General features: G+C 40.1%; 1 long non-coding RNA gene across 1 annotated transcript; it reads right to left on the bottom strand.

Moving 5' to 3' along the window:
- Nucleotides 1–1,489: 1,489 nt before the first annotated feature.
- Nucleotides 1,490–2,542, bottom strand: LOC132050299 (uncharacterized). The gene is made up of 2 exons (XR_009413360.1): nucleotides 2,046–2,542; nucleotides 1,490–1,861 (listed from the first exon to the last, which is right to left on the bottom strand). It is a non-coding gene; the product is annotated as an uncharacterized LOC132050299 (long non-coding RNA).
- Between the last annotated feature and the right edge of the window lie 18,455 nt (nucleotides 2,543–20,997).

Below are 20,997 nucleotides of genomic sequence, written 5' to 3'. Positions count from 1 at the left end.
ATATATATATATATATATATATATATATATATATATATATATATATATATATATATAAAGATCACCGAACCCGAGGAGGGCCGCCACATATCGTCGCCTCGAGGGACGGGAATCGTGTGTGCGTAGTTCGGGCCGATTAGACTGCTAGAGACATTAAAAAATTGACCCCTGACTCGAAAAACAAGTATTTCTATTTTTCTGTTTTTTCAAAAACATGGAATAAAACAAAATAAAAAATCTTTTTGGGTTTTTGACTAAGACATGTACTAAACAGACTAAACTAAACTAAACTAAACTAAACACTTTTTTTTTAAAAAGAAAATAACGAAAGTAAAATCTTTTTGGAATTTTATTTGAACAAAATGTATAGAAATAAGAAAATCTCTCTTTTTGTTTTGTTTTTGTTTTTTTTGTTTTTTTTGTTTTTTTTTTGTTTTTTTTTGTTTTTGAAAGAAAGGGATTTTTTTTTTTAAAAAAAAAAGAAGACACTAAGACTCCTAAAGCTACGAAATCCTTTTCAACACCTACTAATACTCTCTAATCTTCTCATTTTCTTTTCAAACACTCCTCCCAAATCAGTCCGCCAAATGACCTTTTTACACTCAAAATGCAACAAATAGCACAAAGGATGATTCATGCATTTTTGGGCCGCAGGCCTAGTTTTGACATTACTTTGGGACAAGTCTCCTACAAAGGAACACGATACCAAGGACCTAGTCCTGCTAGGTCCAAATGATATAATGCAAATAATAGTGTCCTAAAGGCTGACCTGGGCTGGGGCTCGCTAACAAGGCTGTTCGAGGAGGCACATGGTCGATAGCGGCTGCTTTGCTTTCCGCCTAGTCCACGCTAGAAATACCCCCTTCCTAAAAATTTGGATGACTCTCGAAAAGGTCTTGTACGCTTACAATGTACTCCGAAACTTGTTGCGTAAAAGAATTGGGGGTTATGCAAATGATGCCAGATATAAAGCGGTAACAGACAATGAAAATGCGATAAACAAATAAACTCAGGAAAATAGAAAATAAAGCAAAAATGATTAACCAAACAAAACATTCACCCAAGAGTTTCTAACTAAGCCAATACGAGTCATTTTTGACAAGCTCAAATTCTAAAAGTCCCCAGCAAAGTCGCCAGAGCTGTCACACTACTTTTTTCCACAAAATAATGATTTATTATGTTAAATTTAAAAGGGTTTTCAAATCTAAAGTGACGAAAATTGTGTTTCGAAAAGGGCTTTTATTTTGAGAAAAAGAGTCGCCACCTGGTATCGAGTTTTGGTGTGCCAAGTCACCGTAAAATCAATATCCCTTTCAAAACAAGTTTGACTCTAAAACTGATCATCGGCAGAGCTTCCAGTTAAGGAATTCTGTTGACCGAGGGGAAGGTGTGAGGCATCCCTCGAGTCCCGTGGTTTTAGCACGGTCGCTATAATTAACTCATATCGGCTTAAATAGAAACTCAATCACATAAACCCACATAAAACAAATAAGCGCACACACGAGAAAACTCAAATATATAGTCCGAATTATTACAACCCAAAATAAAAGAAAACTGCGATAAAATAAACCTATACTATCCTATGCTAACCTATTCTAAGCTATCCCTGACATCCCGGGGTCTTCTCTAGGAACGGCGTCCATTTGTACATTAATTTCTTCCGGGACATCCCACCCGGGAATGAATACATAACTTTGAAAACCAAAACAAAAACAAGCTATTCAAAGTAAGCAAGTAATCAAACGGACCTATGTATTTTCCTACCCCCAAACGAATGAAATAATAAACTTTTAAAATATTTGTATCCTAATCCATCTCAATACCTAAAACCAAGTTCATTCAATTCGAAATCAACCCCTCCCTGCGAATTTAACAATGAACTCTCTACTAATCATAATCTTATTAATCCATTCTTCTAATTCGAGATTTCAATAATTAGTCTAAAATCAAACCATTTCCATCATCCAAGATTAAGATAAACATATAAAGAATGTATAAAACAATTATACCAAAATAACAATGATAGATCGAGATAAGAGATGGACCATAAAGCAACAGAATCCACTTCAAATTGAGAATCTCGTTGAAACAAGGAAAAATTCACGCCTTTGTACCTCTAACAAGACTAACATGACCACCGACTGGATCTTAAATCTCAAGTAGAGACCTCGACGGAAAACCCAACTGACGACGAGAAGGCTTCAATATAGAAACATGACTTCCGTCAAAAGCTATTTCAATAGAACACTAAGGTTGAAGGTGGTGTTGTAATAGAGTTTTCTATGAGTTTGTGGCTGTTTTTTGTGATTTTTTCGGTGATTATCAATGGGGTTTTGTAGGTGTATGGATAGTGGCGTGAATAGGAGTAGTAACGGGTTATGGTGGAGATGGTGGAAAGGGATGGCGGGACAATGGGTCACGGTGGAAGTGGTGTTTCTGGTGAGTAGTAAAAAAAAAGAATGAAGAAGATGATGTTTTTTCTTATCTTTGGGATCTGTCCGTTTCTCTTTCTCTACATCTGTGCCTATCCCCTTTTTTCCTTTTTTTTTAATTGTGTGGGCTCTACCCCCAACAATAATATTTCTCCAAAAAAACGTGACCCTCTCCCCCTTTTGTGATAAGATTTGTTATGAAACTTTGTCATTTTTTGGTGAGGTGGTATAATCCCATTTGCCCCTTTTCTCCCTTTTTGTCTTCTTTTTTTATTTATCTTTTTATTTAAATGCAAAAATAAGAAATACTTAATAACTACTCCTAGATAGAGAAAAATATACTATTTACAAGAAAATGACTAGCTAAACAAAATTAAATCCTAATTTATTTTTATTTTTTTGTAATTTTCATTATTTTGAACACACAACTTATACTCTAAAAATAGTAAATATTTTTTCTTTTTGATTTTCACAAAATATACCTACTAAATAAAGATAAAATAAAATCACCACATCAAAATTAAAATTAAAAGAAATATTTAGACACGATAAGGTGAAACACTCGGGGAGGGTCAAAAATTACGTGTCTACACTAGGTTACCCGGTCTATGACTAAAAGAGCATGTCTAGTAGAGTCTTGCAGATCGGTACGATGAGCTCCGTACTTATCTTCGAGGGGCTATGGGACATTTAAGAAATTTCACCTTCTTTCATTCTTTCGTGCTACTTTATTCAAATTGATATCTGGCTATGTGTAATTGGTATTTGATCCACTTCTATTCTCTCACAGATGGCGAGGACACGAGCTACCATCACGAGAGACGAGGTTCCTGAGCTTGCTGCTAGGGAAGGCACCAAAGGACGAGTGCAAGCGAGAGGTCTCGGTCATACTAGAGGTCGTAGAGCTGCATCGGCTAGGGGTAGGGGCCCTGTGGTTGGACAGAGGCAAGCACATTCAGCTTCTCCAGAGCATCAGCCCGAGGGCGCACAGGCAGCTAGAGGAGGTGAATGGCAAGACCTGACTCACCCCGATGCTATGTCTGATCAGGCATTCCAGGATATCATAGCCCGTGTACTTCTTCATCTTGACGACCAGCATGCCGTAGGGGGTGCCACTACTCCAGGTGGTTCCCAGACTCGAGTGGGGGTATGGACTCCCGAGCAGGGCCAGACTATGAGGACGCATCCTGCTGTTGCTATGGCCCCATATTTAGGTGGTTTTCCAACCCTTGAGGGTGCTCCCAGACTCGTGGCAGTTCAGCTTTTGACCGTTCGTGATCGGGGAGCCGGTTGGGAGGTTTTTGAAGATGGAGCCACCCAAGTTCTTTGGCTTGCGTACTACGGATGCTTATGAGTCTATTATGAAAATTCATGAGTGTCTTTATAAGATGCGCATTGTGGAGTCTCATGGGGTAGACTATGTATCATTTTAGTTTCGCGGCGGCGACGTGAAGACTTGGTGGAGGCCTTTTATTGATAGCAGACCTATGGGTGCACCTCCACTTACTTGGACCTAATTCCACCAGGCTTTCTTGGAGAAGTACATGCCACGTACTTTGAGGGATGAGCATAGAGATGAGTTCCTCCATTTGCGACAGCGAGGTATGACCGTGTTCGAATATGAGGCTAGATTTCTGTTTCTGGCTAGGTATACTGCTCAATTGATTCTTACAGAGCAAGAGAGGATTCGTAGGTTTATGTGTGGACTTGTCTATTCACTCCATGTTGCTTGTCTCCAGTTAGTGGCCTTGGGGATCTTCGTTCCAGGCAGTTGTTGATCATGCCGTGATTGGTGAGTCCACCATGACTCGATCTTTAAGAGAGTCTAGTGAGAAGAGGCTGGGTCATCTTGGTGGTTATAGTGGTTCTGGCTACAGAGGTGGGGGACAGTCATTAAGGCCTTATCATTCAGGCCCCAGCCGCCCTGTTTAGTCAGCATTATCGTCAGGTGGTCTTTCTAGACCCAGTGGTTATGGAGTTGGATAGTCCCATGGTTGTTCCTACTCTCGTCTAGCTAACCGTGAGGGTCCCTCTAGTTCGTCGGCTTCTGTGCATCGGCCTCCAGGCCTCAGAGCCTGCTATGTATGTGGTGATTCTGGCCACTTTATGAGAAATTGTCCCAGAGTAGGATAGAGTGGATTTCAATAGGGTTCCCGATTCAAGACTCCGAGGCCTACGGAACCATCTAGTGGCCGGGGAGGTTCATCAGCTAAAGGCAGTGCTCAGTCAGGCCGCGGTGGATCTCAGCAATCTCGGGGTGGATACCAGTCTAGTAGAAGTGATTCTCAGGCCTCCAAAAGAGGGCAGCTATTTCTTTCTGGGTAGACTCGAGGCAGAGGTCTCCAATGCTGTGATCTCAGGTACTGTTTCTGTTCGCCATTGACATGCTTCGGTCTTGTTTGATTCGGGTCTACTTTCTCCTATATATCTGCCTATCATTTTATTGGTTGTAATTTGACTAGTAACCATCTTGATGTGCCTATTCAAGTATCTACTACAGTTAGAGACTCAATTGTTGTTGATCAAGTCTTTCGGTCTTGCTTGATTACTTTTATGGGATATGATACTTGGGTAGATTTGATGACATTGGATATGGTAAAATTTGATATTATTTTGGGTATGACTTGGTTGTCACCATACTATGTGATCTTGGACTGTCACGCCAAGACAGTCACTTTAGCCATGCCTGGCATTCCTAGATTATAGTGGGGGGGGGGGTACTTCGAGCCCCACTCCGAGGAAGATCATTTCTTATCTTCACGCGAAGAAGTTAGTTTGCAAGGGGTGTTTGGCTTACTTGGCCCATGTTCGTGATACTAGAGTTAATTCTTTGGCCCTTGAGTCTGTGCCCATTGTATGTGAGTTCGCGGAGGTCATTCCTTCTAATTATCAGGTCTGCCACTGGCCCCCACATTGATTTCTGTATTGATTTGGATCCGGGCACGCGCCCCATTTCTATTCTTGCCTATAGGATGGTACCAGCTGAGTTAAGAGAGCTGAAGGAGCAACTACAGGATCTGATGAGTAAGGGGTTTATTAGACCGAGTGTCTCCCCTTAGGGTGCTCCTGTTTTGTTTTTGAAGAAGAAGGATGGTACGATGAGGATGTGCATAGATTACTGTCAGATGAACAAGGTCACCATTCGTAATAAGTATCACATTCCTCGACTTGTTCCACCAGCTTTAGGGTGCTTTGATATTTTTGAAGATTAATTTGAGGTCAGGCTACCATCAGCTGAGGATTCGGGCCGAGGATGTTTTGAAGACGGCCTTTAGGAATCGTGATGGTCATTACGAGTTCCTTATGTTGTTATTTGGGCTTACGAATGCCCCAACTGCTTTTATCACTTTGATGAATGGCATTTTCAAGCCATATCTTGAATCCTTCATTATTGTGTTCTTGATGATATCTTGGTGTATTCGAAGAGCAGGGAGGAGCATGAGCATCATTTGAGGATTGTCCTTGGGTTATTGAAGGAGAAGAAGCTTTATACCAAGTTTTTGAAGTGTGAGTTTACGGCTTGATTCTGTGGCATTCTTGGGCCACATTGTGTCCAAGGAGGGGATCATGGTTGATCCAAAGAAGATTGAGGTTGTTAGAGATTGGGCGAGGCCCACTACTGTGACTGAGATTCTTAGCTTCGTGGGGTTAGCCAGCTATTACCGTCGATTTGTGAAGGTTTCGCTTCCATTAGTTCTTCATTAACTAGATTGACTCAGAAGAAGGTTCCCTTTCAATGGTCTGATGCTCGTGAAGAGAGCTTTCAGCAGCTCAAGACTCTTTTGACTTCAGCCTTAATTCTGGCATTGCCTGTGGGGGTAAGGATTTCTTAGTATATTGTGATGCATCCCATGTTGGTTTGGGTGCCATATTGATGTAAGAGGGTAGAGTCATTGCCTATGCTTCCCGTCAGTTTAAGGTCACGAGAAGAACTACCCTACCCGTGATATAGAGTTATTAGCAGTAGTCTTCGGTCTGAAGATTTGAAGGCATTATCTGTATGGAGTCCATTGTGAGGTGTTCACGAATCACCGCAGCCTTCAGCACATACTCAGTACGAGAGATCTAAATTCCAAACAGTGTAGGTGGATGGAACTTTTGAAGGACTACGACATCACCATTTTCTATCATCCGGGGAAGGCTAATGTTGTAGCTGATGCCTTGAGTCGCAAGGCAGTGAGTATGGGTAGCTTAGCCTGATTGGTTGCTTCTGAGTGTCCGTTAGCCTGGGAGGTTCAGACTATGGCTAATAGTTTTGTGTGCCTTGATATCTCAGGTCTGGGCAGAGTCTTAGCTTGTGTTGAGGTGAGGTCATCCCTCTTGGAGCAGATTAGGGCTTAGTAGTTTGAGGATGCCCAGTTGTGTAAGATTCGTGATAAGGTTCTGAGAGGTGAGGCCAAGGAGGCCATGCTTGATAGTGAGGGCATTCTGAGGATCAAAGGACACGTGTGCATTCCTCGTGTTGGTGATTTCATTCATTTGATTCTAGAGGAGGCCCATAGCTCCAGATATTCCATTCATCTGGGTGCTACAAAGATGTATCGAGATTTGAGGCAGCACTACTAGTGGGAACGGATGAAAAGAGATATTACAGATTTTGGGGCTAAGTGAGGGAATTATCAGTAAGTCAAGTATGAGCACCAGAGACCTGGTGGGGTGCTTCAGAGGATGCCCATTCCTGAGTGGAAGTGGGAGACGATTTCCATGGATTTTGTTATGGGTCTTCCGAAAACCCTCGGTAAGTTTGATTCAGTTTGGGTTATTGTTGATCGGGTTGGCAAGTCCACTCATTTCATACCAGTTCAGGTCACTTACACTGCGGAGAAGTTAGCCAGGATTTACATTTGTGATATTATGTGATTGCACAGGGTCCCTATTTCTATTGTTTCGAAACTAGGTCCCCAGTTTACTTCCAATTTCTGGAGGGCTTTTCAGGCAGAGTTGGGTACTCAGTACAACTTTTCATCCCTATACTGATAGTCAGTTTGAGAGGACTATTCAGGTGCTCAAGGATATGTTGAGAGCATGTGTCATTGATTTTGGTGGTCATTGGGACCAGTTCTTGCCCTTAGCGGAGTTTGCGTACAACAATAGCTACCATTCGAGTATTGGTATAGTGTCGTTTGAGGCTTTGTATGGTAGGGGGTTCTGTTCTCCTATTGGGTAGTTTGATACTTTTAAAGTTCGTCTGTGGGGCATATATTTGCTGAGAAAGCCAATGGACTGGGTGAAGCTTATTCAGGAAAAGCTTCTATCAGCTCAGAGTCAACAAAAGATGTTTGCGGACCTAAAGGTTCGGACTTAGAGTTTGGAGTGGGCAAGCGGGTGCTTCTGAAGATCTCACCCATGAAAGGTGTTATGCATTTTGGGAAGACGGGAAAGTTAAGCCCGAGGTACCTTAACCCATTTGAGGTTCTCCGTAGAATTGGAGATGTTGCTTATGAGTTGGCATTACCACCGGGCCTATCAGGTGTTCATCCGATTTTCCATATGTCCATGCTGAAGAAGTATCATTTTGATGGTTCCTATATAGTTCGTTGGGATTCTATGTTACTTGAAGAGAATTTGTCTTATGAGGAGGAGCCTATAACAATTCTGGATAGGCAAGTTAGGAAGCTGAGGTCGAAAGAGATTGCTTCGGTCAAGGTTCAGTAGAAGCATCGTCCCATTGAAGAGGCTACTTAGGAGACCAAGTCCGATACGCGCGAGAGATATGCCCACTTATTTGCTGATTTAGGTACTTTTCCCCATTACTACTCTCGAGGATGAGAGATTTTTTAATTGGTATCTGATGTAATGACCCGATTGGTCATTATAGTGCTAATGACCCTTTTACCCCTGTTGACTGTTTCCCTAGGTCATCGGGCGGGTTTTAGAGTGAATTTTGGAGGTTTGAGCCTCAAATTGGAATTAGTTTGACCCAAAGGTGACTTTTGAGTAAATGGACCTTTTTCGGAATTTCGTCGATTACGAGGTTCGGACATCCATTTATGACTTGGTAGTGCGTTCAGTTTCGATTCCCAATGGAATTGGGAGAATTTTGGAACTTGGGTGGGGACTTTGGCTTTAGGCCATTAGGGGTTGACTTAGTCAAATAGGCCTCCGTTGGGAATTTCGAGGCCACGGGTGAGTTCGTAGCTCGTTTTTATGTGTGTTTGCATGTTTGTATGGTATCTATGGGGCCTTAGGTGATAGTCGGATTTTGGGTTGAAATGGTAAAAAACTAGAACTTTCTGATATTCTGGTGTGGGCCGTTGTAGCGGTACGATAACCGCCATAGCGGTCCCACTATTGCGCTGGGAGACAATCATAATGAACTGCGGAGTTTTTGTGACTAGCCGTCGTAGCGGGTTTCAGCTCCCTTGACCGCTGCAGCCGTATTCGAGGCAGAATTTTTTTCTTTTTCTCAAGTTAAAACCCTTAAACCCTATCACTTTTTCTCATCACCTTCCTAAGCACTCTTTGGGGGAATGGAGCAACTTGTGGACTGAATCTTCTTGTAAGTAAGATCTATGACCCTATCCTTCATCATTTGCCTTCCTAGATCCCTATTCCATGCTTAGAATGACTAGAATCTAGATAGAGAAGATGAGTGTTGTGTTAAAATTCTTAAAATGGGTTTGGACTTCTAAAATAGAAATTGGTGGTGAAATTGACTAGAATAACCATAGAATTTGATGAATTCCTTGTTGTTAAGCTTATTTCTTCCATTATTAATAGTTAATTTGAGGATTGAAGAATTAGGGTTCATACCCAAATTTGGTGATTTTGCTTTAAATCCGAATTAGCTTAATCTTGAGTTGTTTTAGCAAATGATTAGTGGGTTTGATCACCTAGAGCTTGAATTGCATGTTCCATTTTTTAATTTCCCATTTTACCCTTGGAGGTCCGTTTCCCAATTTCCTTGGGTTAGAATTTGACCTAACTAGAAATATAGCAACATGGGTATCGTTATTGGTGGTTTTTAAATTAGAATTCGGTTATGAATAGACTTTGAGTACTTGGAGGCATTACGAAAGGGCAAGGCCAACGTGTTACGGTTTGAGGATCCTATTCAGCTTTCCAGGTAGGTTATGGCTTACCTTTCGGTTAGACTTCGGTTAGCGGATTATATGCATAGTTAGTGATTGTTGAAGAAAGCATGGAAACCTTCGAGTATGAAATTGGGATGGAATACTTAGGTTGGTATTGTTGTTGATTATGGCATGTTGCCTTATTTGTGTTCTATTGTGTTGTTGTTTATTTTGAGTTGTTGGCTCGCCGCCACCTGATTGATCCTAGAGAGTTGATTCTTAGTGATTACTTGTGTGTCGGAAAGCATGTTTACATGAATGAGGTTGTTGGGAAGGAAGGATTATGATATTGCTATTGTGAGTGAGATTCGTATCCATGTGTGGCACCGTTGATTCATATATTCTTGTTGGCATTGTTATCATCCATTCACTCATTTATATATATTTGGGATCAGGTTGCGCACCGTAACACTTACTTGGATTGGGTTGCACGTACCGCAAGAATGACTGGGAACAGGTTGCACGTACCGCAACACTGACTATTGGATCGGGCTGTGCATTCCACAGCAAGTACATGGACTTAGCGGTTCCCCATGGGTCATGACTGTCGAGGCGATGAGATATTCCGCCCAAAGTGTGTGCATATCATTGCATTTGCATTGCATCCATCTCATATTTATTGTTGGCATTGCTTTGGACTTGAAGATTGATTTTTGGTGATACGTGTATTTGATAGTAGTTCTTGAGATTGTGTTTCAGACTTATAGTGGAATTTGAGGTGATTTACTAGACTTGGTGATTTGGTATTGGATTCGATATTTGGACTGTGTTGAGTTTTATCTGATTGTGAGCATGTCTACTTTTTCAGTCACTTTCTTGAGGCCGTCTGACGACTATTCTAGGGTGAGCACTTGGATGGATTCGCTGCCCGGATGCCTCTTCTTAGCTACTTGTCTTATTTTGATATTTTGAGACAGTATTCCATTTCCAGACTTGTATTTATATTCAGACTTGTACTATTTGCAGTAGTGGCTCTTGTACTACCTTAAACCAGATTCCTTGGGACTGTTGTATTATTTTCCGCACTTAATAACTTATCCTTATTATTATTATCTATGTTTGAGACTTATATTTGATTACCTTGATTACTTTATTGTGGTTGAATGAATGATTTGGGAAAGGTTTCGCCTACCGAGGTATGAAATGGTAGGTGCCCGCACGTTTCCTCTAGTTGGGGCGTGACACCAGAGATGTTCGGGTGAGCTATTAACCAGACCTGCAGCCCGAAGTCTCTTCATATGTGTTCTATCCATTCTCTTCCTACGGATACTATTTATTTTCATTCGGAGTCTGTATTTCATTAGAAACTTTGTAATTCCTTGTAGAAGCTCTTGTACAAGTTAATTTTGGGAATTTTTTAGCGACAAAAGTTTTTCTTCCGCACTTGTTCATGTAGTACGACTGTTGACTTAGATGTTTCAGTGCATTTAATTTCCGTCCATGTTTCTGAAAGGAAGTAAATATTCTGGGAATGGTTCGCCTACCGTGGGGGTAGTGTAGGTGCCATCATGACCCTAAAATTGGGTCTTGACAGTTTCCCGCAAAGGGTATATTATGGAAAAAAGAATAGAATTATGCATATAGTATATCGCATTTAGGAGTGATCTACGTATTCTCATTAGTGATAAGTTACCTTGAGTACCCATAAGCAATAAGTTTATTATTACTGTTACATCCCACGTTTTCATGCGTTGGAAAATGTGCGAGTTAAATGACTTTTGTAATGGAAAACGAGGTTATCCCCCAAGCTTATAGGTGGTTAGAGTGATGGTACAGATGAGTCATAAGGATTAGAAGTTAAGCAAATCGAAGAAAATAAGTTTTGTCGACGTTTAATATTTATTTGAATGAAATACGGTCAAAGCTATAATACCCCGTATTTTTGGACTAGAAAATTGAACCGTCCAACATGAGCAAATTTACCCGATCTCGGAGGATTTTGATCATATTCAAGTATGAAAATGAAGAGCTCGTTGTATAAAAGGATAAAGACCCGGAATTATTTACGGCTTAAAAGTTCGACGACGATGATTGGGAATAATATTTTTGTGTGTGGCAAAAGAGGCTATGGACTAGTGTTATATCATATGACTATGATAATTAGTATATGATGTTTGTAAAAAGTGATTAATATTTAAGTGGATCGAGAATAAGAAATTAGTTACCAATGGGAGTGGGAGGAAAAGTGATTAAATTAGAAAATTAAGTGGGGAAAGTGTTGGGATTGCCATGTCCACGTGGGACAAAGGCAAGTAAAGGGCCATATGACTAATAGCATATATACATCCTGGTGGTGTCATATATTAGTGATGAGTAGATATACGATTTTCAAGAAGGCTACACGTGTAATGCTAATAAAGATTCCATAAGTCTTTCATTTTGGTTCATTGGTATTTTGGTACAAAAAAATAGGTGCTGCAATATTTTCCCTTCCAAGTTTAAACTCTATTTATTAAATTCTACCACAAAAACATACCAGCAACCACGTAAAATTCCTTTTTCAAGACCAGATTGTTGCCAACAACACTGCACCAAGATATAATCTATTTTTGGAATAAGCCAAAAACATTAGCAACATGAAAACTTTGAGATGAATCCTTTTGCAAAAGCCAAAAAAAAAAAAAAAAAGTACTAGCCATATATATATTACCTTCTCAACTTGTGAACAAAGGGGCTGCAATGTTTGGAATTAAAAATTCTCTTTCAATGAAGCAAGAACGTGAAGAACGACAAAGAGGTTATACTCATGTCAGTTTCCTCCGGATCCTAGGAAATCGGAGATTTCTTCAAAGAGAAGTAAGGTGGAAGAAGAGTAGTTATTGACGTATGAGGTATAAACTCTCCTCTCCTAGATGTATTTAAATTCATCCAGGCCATAGATAAAATTGTGAGATGAGAACTACGGGATTAATGGCGGGAAGTTGTATAAGGTGTTGTTCTTTGTGTGGACTGTTTTGGAGTGTATTTTTAGTTGTGGTGGCTAGAATTCTAAGAGTTTAGCTTGTTTATATTGTTGTTGATGTTGTGGTTCTTGATTTTGAGTTGAGGACGTGATAAAAATAGGGGAGATGCTGCCGGATTCTTTATAGAAATGAGTTATCATTTGATATACATCATATACTAGTGTTCTCTAAGTTGATGGGCGTATTATCATTGTTATAGGTTGAAGTGATAATTAAGGCGAGTTCACTATTGAGTGCCTATTGACTGCAAGAGGTATGTTAAAGCTATCCCTTTCTTTCATTTTTGCATGATCTTTATGATACGAATGAAAGGAGTAAACGATCAAGTTCCAAAGAATTCTAATCCTAGATCTCTACAGACACTCGTATCTTTGGCTTCGTATGTATATTTAGGCATAGTTCATGTCTATAGTTCTAGAGATTCCTTATATGCCATATTAGCCTCATAGTGTTACTCAGAAACCTTGTGTTACGCCTAGGAGTTCAGAATGGTATATCACGAGTCTTTCATGCATTTATATATATGTACAACTATTTTCTCACACCCGAGCGCTATAGTCGGCCGGGTATGGCACATATTGTGCATACCACTGCAGTTGGGTACGGATAACACCGAGCCTGTCATGGTCGGGTATGGATAACACCACGCCTATAGTATATGGCCGGGTACGATATTATGATATATGTATATGATTTTTGAAAGAAAGCATGCATATCATATGTCCTCAGAGGCACTTTCAATTATATAGAGTTATGCAGACACTTTCAGATGTACAGTCATACGGATTGATTCTCATGTATCAGATTCCTTTTATGATTCCTATGTATATGCTGTCTTCACACCTTACATACTCGGTACATTATTAGTACTGATTCCCCTATTTTTGAGGGGACTGCGCTTCATGCCCCCAGGTCCTGAGATGTGTTGGTGATCCATCTATTAGGATGTCAGCTAAGCGGATGAGGGCGATGCACTCCATTTGTTCTGGAGGTGCCAGGAGTCATTATGGTCTTATGTATATATATGTATGCACATATATATATGGGTACATGTCACGACCCATTTTGCTTAGGCTGTGCGGGCACTTACCTTCCCACCTCGATAAGCGAACCCTTATCTCAACAATGAACTAATACATAAATTGAAGAAGTTAAGTAGCGGAAGTCAATAAATACGTAAGTCTCACGATGTATCTATAGATAAATAGTAGTAAAAAGTGCGGATGACAGTAAATACCCCCAGGGTCTAGTCTAAATAATACAAGAGCATCTTGGGAGAATAATACAATCTAGAAGTACTAATACAAAATATCTATGTCTCTGGAATAAAAGTAAAACATATAATGAGAAAGTCTTCAAGGTCAGCGAACGCCCTGCTCACCCTGGAAACTCGAGTGGAAGCTGAAGAGTCACTCTGCCACGGGTCAGAGAGGTAGATCCGATCTGGTACTCTGCATTCATAAAAGAATGCAATAAGTGCTGGTCAGTATAAACAGCAGTACTGGTAGGCATCATCGGCCGACTAAGTATAGTTAACACAATTCAGAAGATAAAGCAGATAAACAAGGAATCTAGCAAGTATAAGACAATATAATCACAACCAGATATCCATCATCGCCTACGTAAGCATCTAACCCAAATATGCCAAGTCTGAAAGTATCTGATCCAATATATCATCACAATAGAATCATCACGATCCATCATCATAACAGAGTCATCACAATCCAATCATCACAACATTTCAATCAAGTCATAACGCAATGAAGTGTAATAATGGCATGAATGCAATGCCATGCCATGAAAATGAGGTGTACACATGTACTCCGAACGGAAATATCGACGTCTCGGTAGCACAACCTAGCGTAACTGTTACACCTCAGAAAATTTTCCGTTGATGCACAGTGAATAGGATAATGAAGAGCACGAAGTCTACGATGTTTCAATAAGTAAGAAATAGCATTTGATGATTCTAATTAAGATTTCCAAAGACATTGGAAGTGGGAGACCAAAAGCTATTAAGGAAAGCAAGGCATACGTCATGTGTCGGGCAAGATTTACGAGTATCGAATTAACGATGACGTAATGAAGTTTTGGGGAAGAGTTATAACATCCCTTGGATAGTTAATGAAGTTTTAAACAAGTGTCAAGAAGGTTCCATAAGGATTGAAGATCAAACGAGTCGACGAGAACAAGTTCGGAATCACTGGACATTATACGGCCAGACATACTGGCCGTATAAAATTCACGGACCGTATGTCCAGCCGTAGGTTCAGCCCAGAATGGCACACCTCACTGGACCAAACATACGGTCCAGACATACGGCCAGTGAAAAATATACGGACCGTATGTTGGTCCGTATGTTCTGGTCGGGGCTGAAATGTGTTATTTAATAAGGATCCAAGTTTCATTTCATTTTATTTCCTTTTCACTCCCCCTTCTCTCTAAAACATCTCCTACATTTCTCCCACAAGAATTCATGAAATATTAGTGATCAACTTCATCAAACCAAGTGAATCAAGTATAAGAAACCCATTAAAGTTCATCCAAAGCAAGAAATCCAAGTTAAGGAAAAACTAGGGTTTTGCTCAAGTGACGTATTTGCATCCGAGGTTCAATACCACATCATCTAAGGTAAGTTTTATGATATTTCTTTGTTGTTTAAGTTATTTGGAAGTTAAAACACTTGGATTATGTGAGGAAATAAGAAATGGATCATGAATGTGGGAATAGTGTCACTTTTGAGTAAATGTTTGGATTGAGTTATGATTCTTGATGCATTATGATTATAATTGTGTTATAAATGACGTTGAGAACATGAGATAGATGTCGTATATGAATGAACTTAATCATGTGATATGACCATGAATATGGATGATTGGGAATGAATTGAGAAGTAAGGATGATGTAAGTGATTAAAGGCTATCGTTATGACATTGTGAATGATATTAATGATGTTTGGGAGTTGATAAGTGATATGAGGAAAGTTGTATAAATAAAGGAGATGCTGTCCAATTTTCTCTAGCTTTAGTCATTTATACGACGTCATCGGTTCTCTAATGTTAGTATGCACTTTAATGAAGGTAAAAACATGAGCATTGAAGAAGCACGAGCAAGTGATAGAATAGCTGAACGGAAAGGTATGTAAGGCTAACCCTTCTTTCATAAGGCATGGTTCTTTGGCCAAATATTTATCCTTCTATGAGCCTACAATGATCCTATCTCTAGAAGCTACTAAGCTTACGATTCTCGATACGATACGATTGTGTTAAGTTTCTTATAAGACGAGTAATCCTTTAAGGATAAGATGTGACGAATGACGATAGTAGAAAGGCTAAAGATGCTTATATGTATATGTGCCCATGTGCGGCTAATGTGAACCCCGAGCTTATATGGCCGGGTAGAATATAGTGAATAAGTATGTATATGTATATGTATATTATGTGCGCACCACTGCAGTTGGGTACGATAACCCTGAGCCTTGGTAGGGCCATGTATGACACTGAGCCTTGGTAGGGCCAGCTATGTGAAACACCGAACCTACGTGGTCGGGTATGCTACCTCCCGAGCGGGAGATTGATTTTTCTATTGATGTGTTGCCAGACACTAAGCCTATATCTATTCCTCCTTATAGAATGGCTCCCGCAGAATTGAAGGAGTTGAAGGAGCAATTGAAAGACTTGCTTGGGAAAGGCTTTATTAGGCCTAGTTCATCCCCATGGGGAGCACCCGTATTGTTTGTCCGAAAGAAGGATGGCTCCTTAAGAATGTGCATTGATTATCGGCAATTGAATAAGGTGACGATTAAGAATAGGTATCCTCTTTCGAGAATTGATGATTTATTTGATCAATTACAAGGTGCCAAATGATTTTCCAAGATAGATTTGAGATCCGAGTATCATCAAGTGAGAGTTAGGGAGAAAGATATCCCTAAGACAGCCTTCAGAACAAGATATGGCCATTTTGAGTTTCGGGTAATGTCATTTGGGCTAACTAATGCACCGGCAGTGTTTATGGATTTAATGAATAATGTGTTCAGGCCCTTTCTAGATTTGTTTGTGATTGTATTCATCGACGATATCTTGGTGTATTCTAGATCCGAGGCAGAACATGCGGATCATTTGCGTACTGTCCTCAGAATTCTTCAAACTCGAGAGTTGTTCGCAAAATTTTCTAAGTGTGAGTTCTGGCTGAACTCAGTGACATTTCTGGGGCACATTGTTTCAGCCAATGGTATTCAGGTGGATAGCCAAAAGATTGAGGCCGTGAAGACTTGGCCAAGGCCCACAACTCCTATGGAGGTTCGTAGCTTCCTAGGCTTAGGTTATTACAGGAGGTTTGTTGAAGGTTTCTCTTCTATATCTGCACCACTCACAAAGCTGACCCAGAAATCAGCTAAGTTTCAATGGACAGATGCTTGTGAACGTAGTTTCCAAGAGCTAAAGGATATATTGACTTCTGCGCTAGTCCTGACACTTCCAGAGGGATGAGAAGGTTATGTTGTTTATTGCGATGCTTCAGGCGTTGGGCTAGGCTGTGTATTGATGCAACATGGCAAGGTGATTGCATATGCTTCAAGGCAATTACGAAAACATGAAAAGAATTATCCAACCCATGATCTTGAATTAGCTGCAGTGATTCATGCATTAAAGATATGGAGACATTATTTATATGGTGTCCATGTGGATATTTACACAGATCATAAGAGCCTTCAGTATATCTTCAAACAGAAAGAGTTGAATTTGCGGCAACGACGATGATTGTAATTGTTAAAAGATTATGATGTTGATATTCTGTATCACCCCGGAAAGGCAAATGTTGTAGCTGACGCTCTTAGCCGCAGATCTATGGGAAGTTTATGTGATGTACAACCAGAGAAAAGAGAAATGACTCGTGAGCTCCAACAGTTAGCTAGCCTAGGAGTTCGAGTAGTGGACTCAGGCAGTAGGGGAACTACCATTCAAAATTTAGCAGTCTCGTCGCTAGTAGTGGAAGTGAAAGAGCGACAATACAAGGATCCCATGCTAGTGCAGTACAGAGATACACTCCCTCAGAAAGAGGAGTCCTTATTTGATATTACAGGAGACGGAGTTCTCCGATGTCGAGGCAGATTATGTGTTCCTAATGTGGCAGGTCTACGCCACCAAATATTGAGAGAAGCTCATTGTTCCTGTTATTCTATCCACCCCGGAGCAACGAAAATGTATAATGATCTTAAATCCATGTATTGGTGGAATGGGATGAAGAAAGATATAGCAGAATTTATAGCTCAATGTCCCAATTATCAACAAGTGAAAATCGAGCACCAAAAGCCGGGCGGATTGTTGCAAGCTATAGAAATCCCAACTTGGAAGTGGGAAGTAATTAACATGGACTTTATTACAGGCTTACCCCATTCTCGATGCAAGTATGATTCCATATGGGTGATTGTGGATAGACTCACCAAGTCAGCTCATTTCTTACCAGTCAGAACGACGTATGTAGCAGAAGATTATGCAAAGCTCTATGTTAAAGAGATAGTGCGACTTCATGGTGTTCCAGTATCTATTATCTCCGATAGAGGTACTCAGTTTACGGCTAATTTCTGGAAGTCCTTCCAAGAGGGTTTAGGGACTCATGTGAGCCTTAGCACGGCATTTCATCCACAGACTGATGGACAAGCTGAACGTACCATTCAGACTCTTGAGGATATGTTACGGGCATGTATGTTAGATTTTGGAGGTAATTGGGATGATCATTTGCCACTCATTGAATTTGCTTATAATAATAGCTACCATTCTAGCATTCAAATGGCACCGTATGAAGCTTTATATGGGTGAAAGTGTAGATCCCCAATTGGGTGGTTTGAAATAGGAGAGGCTAAATTAATAGGGCCAGACTTGGTCCAACAAGCCATAGAGAAAGTTAAGCTCATACAAGATCGGTTATTAGCAGCCCAAAGTCGTCAAAAATCCTACGCGGATAATCGTCGAAGGGACTTAGAGTTCCAAGTTAAAGATTGGGTATTCTTGAAAGTGCCACCAATGAAGGGTGTAATGAGATTTGGCAGAAAGGGGAAGCTTAGTCCCCGGTACATTGGTCCTTATGAAATTGTGCACAAAGTAGGCAAAGTGGCTTACGAATTAGATCTACCTCCTGATTTGGAGTCAGTTCATCCAGTTTTCCATGTCTCGATGCTTCGTAAATGTGTTGGAGATCCTACTAGGATCGTCCCAGTAAATGATGTTTTAGTGACAGAAAAGTTAGCTTATGATGAAAAACCCATTGCCATATTAGATAGGCAAGTACGGAGGCTTAGAAACAAAGAAGTGGCCTCAGTTAAAGTTTTGTGGAGAAATAATAATCGAGAAGAAATGATGTGGGAAGCTGAAGAAATCATGAGATCCAAATATCCGCACTTATTTCAGCCCTCGGAAGAGGGTCAAGATGAGACGTCAAGATCATAAGGTATGCATGTTTTCCTTTTATGCATTTGGGTCGTGTGTGGCCAAATTATATTCCTATTATATTGTGTCCCTGTGAGGCATTGTTATTATGGGTTGTTGTGGCAGGATGGTAGTGTCATATTATAGGGGAAACTCAGGCGAAATTTTCGTAGAATTCCCGAGTGCCTAACATTCGAGGACGAATGTTCTTAAGGGGGGGAGAATGTTACACCTCGGAAAATTTTTCGTTGATGCACAGTGAATAGGCTAATAAAGAGCACAAAGTCTACGATGTTTCAATAAGTAAGAAATAGCATTTGATGATTCTAATTAAGATTTCCAAAGACATTGGAAGTGGGAGACCAAAAGCTGTTAAGGAAAGCAAGGTATACGTCATGTGTCGGGCAAGATTTACGAGTATCGAATTAACGATGACTTAATGAAGTTTTGGGGAAGAGTTATAACGTCCCTTGGATTTTTAATGAAGTGTTAAACAAGTGTTAAGAAGGTTCCATAAGGATTGAAGATCAAACGAGTCGACGAGAACAAGTTCGGAATCCTTTGGACATTATACGGCCAGACATACTGGCCGTATAAGATTCACGGACCGTATGTCCAGCCGTAGGTTCAGCCCAGAATGGCACACCTCACTGGACCAAACATACGATCCAGACATACGGCCAGTGAAAATATACGGACCGTATGTTCTGGTCGGGGCTGAAATGTGTTATTAAATAAGGGTCCAAGTTTCATTTCATTTCATTTCCTTTTCACTCCCCCTTCTCTCTAAAATATCTCTCTACATTTCTCCCACAAGAATTCATGAAATATTAGTGATCAACTTCATCAAACCAAGTGAATCAAGTATAAGAAACCCATTAAAGTTCATCCAAAGCAAGAAATCCAAGTGAAGGAAAAACTAGGGTTTTGCTCAAGTGAGGTATTTGCACCCGAGGTTCAATCCCACACCATCTAAGGTAGGTTTTATGAAATTTCTTTGTTGTTTAAGGTATTTGGAAGTTAAAACACTTGGATTATGTGAGGAAATAAGAAATGGATCATGAATGTGGGAATAGTGTCACTTTTGAGTAAATGTTTGGATTGAGTTATGATTCTTGATGCATTATGATTATAATTGTATTATAAATGACGTTGAGAACATGAGATAGATGTCGTATATGAATGAACGTAATCATGTGATATGACCATGAATATGGATGATTGGGAATGAATTGAGAAGTAAGGATAATGTAAGTGATTAAAGGCTATCGTTATGACATTGTGAATGATATTAATGATGTTTGGGAGTTGATATGTGATATGAGGGAAGTTGTATAAGATGCTGTCCAATTTTCTCTAGCTTTATTCATGTATACTACGTCATCGATTCTCTAATGTTAGTATGCACTTTAATGAAGGTAGAAACGTGAGCATTAAAGAAGCACGAGCAAGTGATAGAATAGCTGAACGGAAAGGTATGTAAGGCTAACCCTTCTTTCATAAGGCATGGTTCTTTGGCCAAATATATATCCTTCTATGAGCCTACAATGATCCTATCTCTAGAAGCTACTAAGCTTACGATTCTGGATACGATACGATTGTGTTAAGTTTCTTATAAGACGAGTAATCCTTTAAGGATAAGATGTGACGAATGACGATAGTAGAAAGGCTAAAGATGCTTATATGTATATGTGCCCATGTGTGGCTAATGTGAACCCCGAGCTTATATGGCCGGCTAGAATATAGTGAATAAGTATGTATATGTATATGCATATTACGCGCGCACCACTGCAGTTGGGTACGGATAACCCTGAGCCTTTGTAGGGCCAGGTATGACACTGAGCCTTGGTAGGGCCAGCTATGTGAAACACCGAACCTACGTGGTCGGGTATGCTACATAAATACTATGTATATGACATCTATATGAGTACGAATATGCTAAGTATATGTAAATGCCAAGCAAAGGCTATGTATATGTAATGTATATGATATGAACATGAGTATGAAAGGAAATATGAATACGAATACGAAAAGAAAGGTAGATGAGTACGGATATGGATGTATGTACACGAATACGCAATAGAAATGGAATGTTCCTATGGAAAGC

Source organism: Lycium ferocissimum, chromosome 3, assembly GCF_029784015.1.
Source record: "Lycium ferocissimum isolate CSIRO_LF1 chromosome 3, AGI_CSIRO_Lferr_CH_V1, whole genome shotgun sequence".
Lineage (NCBI taxonomy): Eukaryota > Viridiplantae > Streptophyta > Magnoliopsida > Solanales > Solanaceae > Lycium > Lycium ferocissimum.
This window is presented reverse-complemented; position numbering and strand designations above follow the sequence as displayed.